The 11,011-nt window shown below is 42.2% G+C and overlaps 1 long non-coding RNA gene across 2 annotated transcripts; it reads right to left on the bottom strand.

Moving 5' to 3' along the window:
* Positions 1–219: 219 nt before the first annotated feature.
* LOC130599166 (uncharacterized) lies at positions 220–10,097 on the bottom strand. Of its 2 annotated transcripts, none has more exons than XR_008972176.1 (4): positions 5,896–9,216; positions 3,081–3,647; positions 1,566–1,726; positions 220–252 (listed from the first exon to the last, which is right to left on the bottom strand). It is a non-coding gene; the product is annotated as an uncharacterized LOC130599166 (long non-coding RNA). The 2 variants fall into 2 exon arrangements; XR_008972177.1 differs by adding an exon at positions 9,262–10,097 and having other exon boundaries at positions 226–1,726; positions 5,896–6,040.
* Positions 10,098–11,011: the final 914 nt, after the last annotated feature.

Here is an 11,011-nt window from a genome sequence, read left to right as displayed (position 1 = left end):
ATTTTACTGCACATGTGGATAAATGCTTAAGAAACCTGAAACAGTTGCTTAACTGCAGAAGTGCATTTTCCAAGTGAAAAGACTGACTTTCAGAGATTGTGTTAGACAAAAGCACCTTACTTACATCAAGCATTACTCTGAAGTGCTTCAGATGGATTTCCTTTCTTGGTGGCTGTAGGGTGTTACTGACAGTGAAAGCTGGACTTCTAAAACCTCTGCTCTTTAGGCTCAATGGAGAAAAAGTCTCAGCAGCTGTTAAAACAAAATAGTTATTTTCCCAGTGTAAGTATTTTGGACTCATTGGTTAATTCTCCCCTTTGTTTCGTTGCACAGAAAGCTCAGGCAGACTGTGATGAGACAAAATTACATCAGATACACAAACAGCCTCTCAAAATGCAGAGCTCGAATCCTCCCCTGAGTCACTTGAATATAGCTGCTAATTATCTCCTAGGATGGGCTCCGCTGCAGTCTGAAGAGCATATGATGCCAAAGGAGAAACTGCTCAGTAGCACCATGGGCTTTACTTCAGCTGTGTGGCTGTTTCTCCAAACCAGAAGTCCCCACCTTCTGAAGGGGAGGAAGGACAAGCTAACAGTTAAAATAGAGAAGTGGGAAACAGCCAGTGCAGGAGCCATTCCTTCTGCAAGAGATTATACAAGTAGAGGGAAGAAAACGGGAAACAGGGACAAGGGAGTGATAGGTTTTATCTCATGCAGTGGTAGGTGAAGACTTAAGTGCTATGTGTCAGGTTCCCTGGCTGCCGCTGGAGCAACGTTCGGCTTTGTTCTACTCTGACACTATTAACATCCTATTCTTCAATTCCACAGAAGCTTCAGCACTTCTGACACGATGTTTCAGTAGCTGAACGCTGAAATTTGAAAACCTGAGATCTCAGCGGGAGATAAATGTGCAGTTAATAAACTTGTTATTTCTGCATTCAGCCCTAGGAGCAAGTGCAGCATTACTGAAGATGGAAACAATTTGGTTGCTATCACTGGAGTTGAACACACTTAAGCCAGAATGAAACATAAATGCCCACATAATCCTCTGTGACCTCCCAATTATTCCCACACAGTGTAAGAGTGATTTCACAGATTACACTGCAGGGAAGAGCAGTTTAAACTTTTCTATGGTGTGTGTGCTCATCCCTTTAGTTTTCTCATTCTGTAGCCATTGAGGCAGGTTAATCTGTGGTGTAATTTAGATGGCAGAAGGCTTGCAGCAGAGACATTTGGGCCCACTGTGAGCCTTTGTGTTCTTTCTAGTACTATTTTCCATAATGATTTCATCCCTATCCCAGTGTCTGATTATTAGAGGAATAGCCTTTGTATGCAGGAGACAATGTGTGATTGCAGCCATGGTGGAGCTGCGTGGGAGACCAGTATTATGTATCTACAGCTGGAGCTAGCTGGGTACAGAATCACCAGCACAAAGCATTTGCTGTAACTTTCCACAATTCAAAACCATTCCAGGAATAAAACACAGGATTCCCAAAATGCGGCTTCGGCAAGTTTCACTCAAATATTTATAGTTGAGTATATTTTCTGAGATGTAGGAAAACCTACCAGTGTCCACTGCTGCTGATAAAAGTCATGTCACTGCTGTTGGGTTTTCTTCTTCTGTTTTAACCAGTGTCACTAAAACTCTTGTCTCATGAAAAATAAGAAAGTTTGTTCTCTCCACTTATGGAATTGTCATCCAACAAGTAGCACCTTAACTCCTGGAACTGACAAAACACCGAGTTTTTAACAGTCTCAATGTTTGATCTGGATTGTCTCCCTTAAATACACCTCTGAAATCATGTCAAACCCAACCCGTGTTACACTGTTCTCAATACCAGCCCAGCCAGCTCCTGCTTGTTACTATCTACTCTTTTATAACACAGGCAGTCAGATTCCATTGTCCCCTTTGGTGTTACATAAATCTGGAGGTGTGTAGTTGAAAAAAGGTTCACTCTAGGGTGGCATGTGAAATATACTGGCATGAAGAAACACCCTTTTGGCAGCAAGTCACAGTGTGAGTCAGTGAAATCTTTTACCAGTGAAGCTTCTCTATAGTAAACATTCCCAAGTACTACACTGTAGTTTTACTTCACTGAAGGAAAATCCCATTATATTAAATTATAATGTAGAGACATTCTCAACATTAATTTAATGGATGCAGCTCTTCAAGTTCTCACCATCTGCTCACCCTTTAATTACAAAAACAAAAAAGCACAACTCACTATCCCATCATAAAAAAGAGGACCAGGAGTGATCTGGATGCACAGGTACCTATTGTACTCAGCTGCCAGCACACATGGTTTCACTTGACAGGCAGCTCTAGTCTGCTGGAAGCACCCCTGCTTGACAAATATGTATCGGCAGTTTCAAGAAGATACATGATTTGTCACTACCTCACCTAGAAATCTTATTGTCCAGTGCTGTGTTCCTGACTTCATCATAGACACAGCTTCAGGTTAAATGAAACTGCCTTTCTGTCTGCAATCACTGAACAGGTTATTTTTTGAGCAGAAGAGAGTACAGAAATGAAGTAACTGAAAAGCCACAGTATAGATACCCTCTGTCAGTAGTCAGCCTCTCTAAAATGAATATATATATATCTTTTTCCTGGATGATCTGGAGAAAGCATTTATATTTAAATCAGATGAACAAAATGCAAGTATTTGCATTCAGTGACACTGCCCAGAAGCTCTTTCATTCACAGGCATAATAATGAGTTTCTTTACCTAATTGTTCTGACTTTTCTGTTAAAGATCTCTTAGACTTTGAAGAATGCATATTTCAGCTTAATACCTGCTCATAGAACTAGTAAAATGAATAGCAGCTGAAACACTGCACTGAAGGGGAAGTGGGAGTTGAAATGGCCCTGAAGATCTTTAAACATATACAAGAGACACCTCCTGTCTCCCGATCTGCTCCCCAGCCCATGGTGCCTCCTGATATACTGGTTTCCTAGTACAGAGTAAGAGCAAGAATTCTTTTCTTGAACACAGAAGTATATTAAATAGTCACATAAAACCAGAAGAACTTGTTTTGGAAGAAGTCAGCCCTATCTCAAGGCTATTGTAATGTACACACCTTTATGGTGGAAATTCTTTCACTTGCTATATTATCTCTACATGAGTAAGTCTTGACATATTTTGGTACATTTGCCTCCAATTGGACACTGTCAAAAAAATAGAGCAGCAGTAGCTATACCAGTAAAGCTTTTTGGACTACTACAAGAATGAATACCATTGATTTTCTGCTGTAATAGATACCTTTTAAGGGAAGTATAACTACAGTCAGGACAGAGAGGGCAATTTATGAAAACGTACATTGAGGGACTTCACCAGGGAACAGCTACAACACAAGAATGGGATGTTTAACACTTACTCTGTTGAGGCCAATTTGTATCAGAGCTTCAGTGCCTGGAAGGTGCCACTTCCCAAATAAACACTCTTTGAGGGAGGTGAGCCAGGGTTTTACATGTGATTTTTGATAGTAAAACATGAATCAGAATTAAACTTGCTGTGCATTGTCCCAGAGTGTTCCATGCTGGAGAGGCTCCCTTGTGAAGCCAGCAAACTTCTGCCTCTCATTCTGTGCAGATAAGGTGCACCACTGTTGTAATAGACCCTCCATCGCCTCTCCACTCATGCAGTGCTGTAATAAATACACATCCATTATGGAACTGAACAATTCCAATTGCTCAAGTTAATGACAGTCTTCTGAAACTAGTTCTTCCCTCTGCTAATATACCTGGTATCATTAATTATGGAGTTCCCATTCATCTCACAAAAACAAGTCATCATTTCATTGATCTTTTCAGTTTGTAATCTGAGGAGGAAAACCAGTACTGGTGAAGTGTACAAATTAACGTCATGTTTGTGCTAGATACGTACACCTAGAGTAAATCTCTGTACCATGGCAGCAAGGTTAGAACTAGCTCATGCCTTGGAATACACAGAGACTGACACTTTTAGATGCAGTTACTGCCTGTGAGTGAAATTCAGTTAGTGATTCAGCTAACACAGCTGGAACTCAGCATTCACAACATGAGCCCAGCTTTAAGCCTACAAACTTGGAGAATCTGTTGGCTTGAGTCTCCAACAGCTGAGGGTCAGCATCTGTAGGATTCAGTGGCTGTGCACATTCTAGGTCTAACATGAGGAGAACATTACTGTGCCAGGGAACACACTCAGCAGCCATCACTAATGTTGTAGACATCAAAAAGGAAGTTAGACCCTGACAGTAAGATCCCAGCTCCAGGTAGAATGCCAAGAGTTCTGGCATCACCATCTAGCAGCGAAATTAACAGGTCCATTCATGGCCATTTCTCACACTTTTCCCAAATGTAAGATTTTTATTAGCCAAATTTATAACAGTGTGGTTTTTATTTTCATGCTATGCACAACCTCAGGAAGAAAAGCCTCTATATGCAATTGCCAGAGCTTATCAGCAGTTGTGGATCATTTGGCTAAATCTGATTCAATGAGGCTGAAAGGGGGGAGGAAAGGAAGTTATGCACAGGAAAAGGGATGGAAGAGAAGAATGGCAATCAGGAAGAATGATGCAGCTTTGATGCATCGATGAAGGAAGAAGGTCACAGCATGCAATGAAACAGGGGATGAAACAATAAAATATATTATGCAAATAGAAGAGATCAGGGTTTGTTGTTACTGTGATCACCACGAGAGCTGAGAGTTTGTTAGAGTTAAAAGAAGGTACCTGATGTTCTCAGGATTGACCACTGCCTCTTCCCAACTGTTTTTTGTCCTTCCAAAGTGACAAGAGTATGATGGACATAAGGAACCCAGCTCACGGTTGGAAGGGTAAACAGTCTTAGCTAGTAAAAACAGACAGCACTTTGCCTATGAACACAGTGTTACTAATGAGGAAGTTCAGGTTTATCAAGGGTAGCTCCGTCCAGCTGGGGATAGTCTCTTTCCAAGTAATTTGCCACTGTTATTTCACTTTGCATGTTTATATATTTGCTGTTACTAAACTCACAAGTATTTGGACTGTCACTGAGTTGGCATGACTGGTAGTTTCTGCTTGGGCAACAGAGGATTGTCAAGAAGGCCTCTGCTCAGGACTGAGGAGTGCTGACAACATAATGCCAAAGCTGAGGCATTCCACACATTATTATTTTCATTAATATTAGACTGGCTCTCAGTGCTTCCTCAGAAGAAACAGTTCTATCTGGGCTCTGTATAACCCTGCTACAGTAGAGCAAATAATTTCAGGTTGCCGCAGCATGTTCTTCCACTCCACCCTTAAAATCAGGCTTTTGGTGAGAACACTGTTATGTAAGGCTGCACATGAGATTTGGAGCGATAATAATTACTCAACTTGACACCTATTTTTAATGCTGAAGATGGAAGGCACTGAAATTCTGAAAGATAATACTCAAAGAGCAAAGCACAGCAGTGAACCCACCTATTGCAATGAAATCCAATGCAGTATTAGGTTAAAAATAAGGCCAGGTTATTATTTGTAACCAGCTATTACTAATAATATACTTGTTAACCACAGTGAAACAAAATCATGATCTAAGAATAAGTGTGCCTGTGCAGTGACTAGATCATGGATCTCCTTTGTCCTTTAGCACATACACAAATAGATTTCAAAAGGAAACTTCCCTCCCTGGTCTCTCTATTTGGAGGAAGCATTTAAGGAGCAGCCAGGACACAGCACTGCTTGGAATCCAGCTCAAGAGCTGGTGGTGGTTTGGCCAAGCCATCTTTAGCAGGCTTTGTGGACCTGTTTGTCACACAAGACAACTGACATCTCCAAACCAACACGGGTACGGTATTAACATGCTTCTAAAAGTCATGGGTACAGCCCCAGTGGGTTCATGCTTCCTTCTCTACAAGATACTGGCGGTGCTATGAAGGAAACAGACATTTACCTGGCAGCAAAGGGAGGAAGGACTACCTCATGTTTTCTTGCTGCAATCCTTTTTGCAGTCTTTCTGTAACTTTATTCTCTGGTTGCCTGGCCCAGATGAAGGTCATTATGACAGTAACTGTGATGTAGCATTAACTGAAGAGTATCTGGGGGAAAAAAAAAAGAGAAAGCAGTAACTATAACATAAAGAGAATCTCATCCATTCACTCAAATAAATAGGCTACAGAATGTCCGCATCATCAGTTAGGTGCTGCCTGGCATAAGTGTAACAGGATCTCCAGGACAAGACAAAAGAAGGAAGCACAGAATAAAGGTAGAAAGAGTCCTACTTATCAGATGAACTGTGCTGTGTGCTACTTTGCAAGGGCACAGTTAAAAAGCAGAAGTATTATGACAAGTATGGGCAAAACATCTCGGAGAGTTCAGGTTTAATACCCTTAAGTCTGCAGGTACAGCACCAGGTCCTCTTGGATTTATAGGCATTTAATAGGATTGCAGTTTTGTTCCAGCGAAAACAACCATCATTACAGCCCTGCAGCCTCCCCAGCTACATCAGCCAACTGCCTGCTTTTGGATTAGTTACTGCATTTTGCTGTAAGTGTACGCACCAAGATGAGGAGAGAAAATATATCCCACAGTGGTTTCAGCCCTAATTCAGCTGTCACGTTGTGTTTGAGGGCTCACAGAAATGAGCTGTATGGCCCCTTGCTAAGATCTTATGACCTGAACTAAACCCAACACCTCTTACAGCTCCTACATTTTTCACATTCCTAAAGCCAGCCATCTGAAAGCCAGAAAGAGTGGTTTCTCCAGAGCATGCTGGCATGAAAAGCAAAGAAACGGATCTATCCCATGTGTAACGCAGGAAACATTCCGCAGGAATTGTCTGTACAAGGCATGTGGGATGTGCCAACTTTGTGCCGCTTATTAAGAAAACCCCACTTTGGATAATACTGTCTCCATGACAACTGCTTGTATGTATTAATAATTTGGGTGTTTAAATGTAGCTTATGGGAAGGACTGAACAACAGGAGAGCTTTTCCATAGAAAGTACTTGTAACAGGAGGTGATCAAAGCACCACCCCAGCAATCAGAAAGCCTAAAGCCTCCAAGAGCAAGCTTAGCAGGGGTATTTCACAGGTATTTACATTATTTGTTTAAAAGAAAGGAATTGAAACATCTATTTAAGTATCTGTTGAACTGGGGTCTCTAAATGCTCCTGTCATGTTTGTAAAGTTGATTAACTTCAGTATCTGTTTCCTCACATTTAGGTTATTTGGCCATGACAGTGATAGCATTTGTCCTGGCAGTGGGAGGACCTGTCAAGTGCTCTAAAGATTAAAACTGTGAGGTGATAACATAGCACTTTCAGACTGAGGAGGAACACAGCTCAGGTGCTCAGTGATGCACCCACTTCAGTGACTGGAGCCAGTGGCAATGCACAAGCTGAAAGCAGTGTTTAGTACTCGTGGGGAGAAAGTAGAACACAAATAGCTGCAAAATCTTAAAATCCTACTGTTTGTGAATGAGCCCCCTTTCCTTAGCTTTTTAAAGGGTCTTGACTAGGAAATATCTGTATCCATAGCGACTTGAAAATGTGATTTTCAGTCTGTAACCATTTCTTTCAGCAAGACTGCACACTTCTGCTTTCTCTACAGCACCAGAGCAAACTATGAACTAGCAAATTTCAAGTACCATGTTTTGTGGTATAGAAGATGATTAATAATGAGATTCCACCCATTGCAGAAGCCAGTTAATTGAACTGTTGAAGTGAGGAGGCTTCCCCTGATAGTGGTGTTACTGATGTCAGTGGCTTTGTCACACGCTATCTGGACTCTGGTATGAGTCAAAGATACAGAAATACTTGCTCATGCTGATACAACACTAATATCTGACGTAAATAGGTTCTAGCTCCCATCTTTTGCAGTTGTTCTGCTACAGATCACAGGATTTATCGGACTTAATGGGACTATTAAGACACAAAATGTATAATATTTTGTCTCAGTATCTGAATATGGGAGAGGGTACATGTTGTACGCTTCTGACCACGTCTGATCAGGAAGAGTCCCTTTTCCCCTGAAATATCAGTGCCTATACTCTTTGCTCACCAAAAAAATCTACTCATCAAAGAAGCCAGCCCTGCATCAAAAGGTGGCAACTCATTATTACAATATCATATAGACTTTTAAATCTGCCTTTACCCTTAAACCACCACAGCAATAGACATTGCAAACATGCATTGACAGGTAACTGAGAACCCGTAAAACATTCAAGGAGATAGATAAGTTTGAGAAAACTAGTTTATGTGTTCCTCACTCTCCAACGTGTAATCAACACTACATTCATGTAGCAATATGAATCTGGAGTTTAAACACTGACTGCTGTCTCTTACACTGCAATGGAAACGTTGCTGTTACTACAGTGCTGTTACTACAGTAACTGATAAGATTATTGCAATTGCTGACACACTCATCAATGAGCTCCAGACTCATTTCAGCCCGTTACACAATTAGTTGGCACTACAGGTGGCTTTGCAAAGAAGCTGAACAACCTTCCAACTCTGTGTTCCAGCACTTCAGGGCGGTGAGCTGGAATTGTTCACCTTTTTAAGGAATGACATGCACACACTTATCACTGACTCAAGTGCTGGGACTGCGTGGAGCAGCATGGGCTGCCCTTGACTCATCACCGCACCCAGCCCATCTCCTTAGTTACAAGCCACACACAAAAACCTGGGGTATTTCACATACTAAATGTGAAGGGGTATCACTGCCATCTCACAACTCACCGTGCAATCTTACTGTGTATCTGAGGCACTGACAATCCCCCAGCTTATGCAACACGATGGGTATTCTGTCATTATTTTGTTCTCCTTTGAAGGCCCAGATAACTATCTGAAAAAGAAGAGAAAAGCAGCCATGGTTCTCTAAGCTATTGATTATGGCTCTCAAGTAGGAGGGAGGAATGAGACCTAATTTCTGATCCACATAAAGACTATTCAAAACAACCTGATAAAATACAGAGCTAATGCTTGCCATGGAGATGGAAGCCAAAGCTTCCCCCTTCTCTGTGAGCATCCAAATAACTGAATCCTGAATTCTCCCCTAGTCAATGGCATGGCTTCAGCTGCAAGCAGCAAGCACTGAATCACCTACCCCTTCCAAAGCGCTGTTTGTCCTGCCAGTGAAGAGCTATAACTGAGTCTTTTCAAGCAAAAAAGGCTCCTTTCTTAGGAGCTTTTCTCATTGCTCCTGTGAGCCATTTCTGAGTTTGGGAACCATCACAAGTGCTCTGAAGACAGCAGTCATTACTACTGCCATCTACAAGGAGTCCTGTCTAACCCACTGTAGCTGTGCTCTCCCCACACCTAGCAGATAAGATATCACAGGACTCTGGTTGTAGTTTCACAAGTGAATAAACCACATGAATAGTTCCCTGATGCTGAGGAGGTTTTATTTTTCCTCTCTTATTCCATATTTCCTATTCCAGAAACACAGATGGGTGCAGGCAATAGAGTAGCAAAGAGTAGTGAAGTTGTAGGTCCAGATTTTTCTGAAAGTTGTGGTAAATAAGTAAAAACTAAGAGTAATGAGGATTTTTTCATAGAGAGAAGCATAATTAACTGTAATACCAACACCACGAGGACTTCAAAGGTGTAACCTACACAAGTTTCATCAAGAATTTCACTATCTGTGTGGGAAATACAGAGCTAAATGTGGTCTGAAAACATCTGACTATGCCAGGAGGTCAACAGCTATTGAAGATAATAAACTTTAGCTTGGCAAGTTACACAAGAGAGTATGTTATTGCTTCATGTTCTTTGCATTTATCTGTTCCAAGATTACTTTAGGTGTGCAATGCTTGAAGCCTGCCATTTTTCAGTGTGTAACAACTTCACCTTCTACTACTTTAAGTACAAAACTAAGCGCATCTGAAGAGGGAAACTTATGTAGAAAGAGCAAAAGCATCCTGGAAGAAAACCAAACCACGTGAATTAAGTCATTTGAACAAACTGGTGTCGACTGGGAGAGTATGACACCAAGAAACCGAGACTGACCTAGGAAAGCAAACATTCTTTTCCTCTTGCTCACTGTATAATTGGTGATTTGTTTTAACAGTACACAAAGAATTTAACAATCTAGAGCCTGTATTGGGCAAACCCTGAGACAACTGCCACCTATTATCCAGGAAAAGTCTTTGTGGATTGGGAATACCAACAGGGTACGTTTTGTCCAAATTTTGAGCTGTTTAAGTGAAAGAATGTAGGGTTTTTAAATTACAAAATCATCTTTTGGAGGTTATTTAAAGGGAAATTTTGCTTTGACCAATACGTCTGTAACTTAAGATACCAAATGCTATAAAATACTTAATCTGCTACAAATCACAGATGCTTGTTTCTTTCATTCCTTCTTACTGCATCTTCTTTCTTTCTTTCTGACATCTTTTCTTTTAGGTAGAAAGCAATGTCTGAGTACACCAAAGGAGCTGAGCTCCACTCTTAGTTTCCTGTATTTTGCTAAAAGCTTACACTGCACCTCACTTTCTCTCCTAAAGGGTCATAATAAACCCAAATCTTCCAAGAACTCTTTCAGTATAAACGGCTCATAGACAAAAAACGCAACACCCTTTTTAACCTCAGTACTACGTGGTGGCACAAACCAGGTATTATTTAACGCTCATGCTCGAGCTGAAAAGATTTATTTCTAAGCACCCACCACCACCAAGCGCCCTCCGCTCCCCTGTTCCCAGAGGAACACGGTGATGTTCCTCAGGATACCCAGAGAAGCACCAGCACCGCGAACCCACTGCAAACACAAGAGACACCCAACAAGCGCTCAGCAGCCGGGCGCTCTGCCCCGTCCCTGCTCCCTGTGCAACGGGGACCGACCGCCTCGCTGCCCTAACGGCTCTCCCGGGCAGGAGCGGGAACCACCGCAGCCAACCACCAACCCCTCACAGCAGCGCCCTTCCCTCCCGCCTCAGCGCTGCGGGCTGGGCCGCTCCGCCTCCCTTGGATGGACCCCCGCTGAGAAGACCACTGGGTCTCGGCCCAGCGCGGTGCTGGGGCGGGTGAAGCCGGCAGCCCCTCAGCGGACCCCGCACCTCAGAGGAGGACA

The sequence above is a fragment of the Pezoporus wallicus genome, unplaced genomic scaffold (genome assembly GCF_028554395.1).
Source record: "Pezoporus wallicus isolate ANWC-B61680 ecotype Strahan unplaced genomic scaffold, APGP_CSIRO_Pwel_v1 contig_8166, whole genome shotgun sequence".
NCBI classification, from domain to species: Eukaryota; Metazoa; Chordata; class Aves; order Psittaciformes; family Psittacidae; genus Pezoporus; species Pezoporus wallicus.
This window is presented reverse-complemented; position numbering and strand designations above follow the sequence as displayed.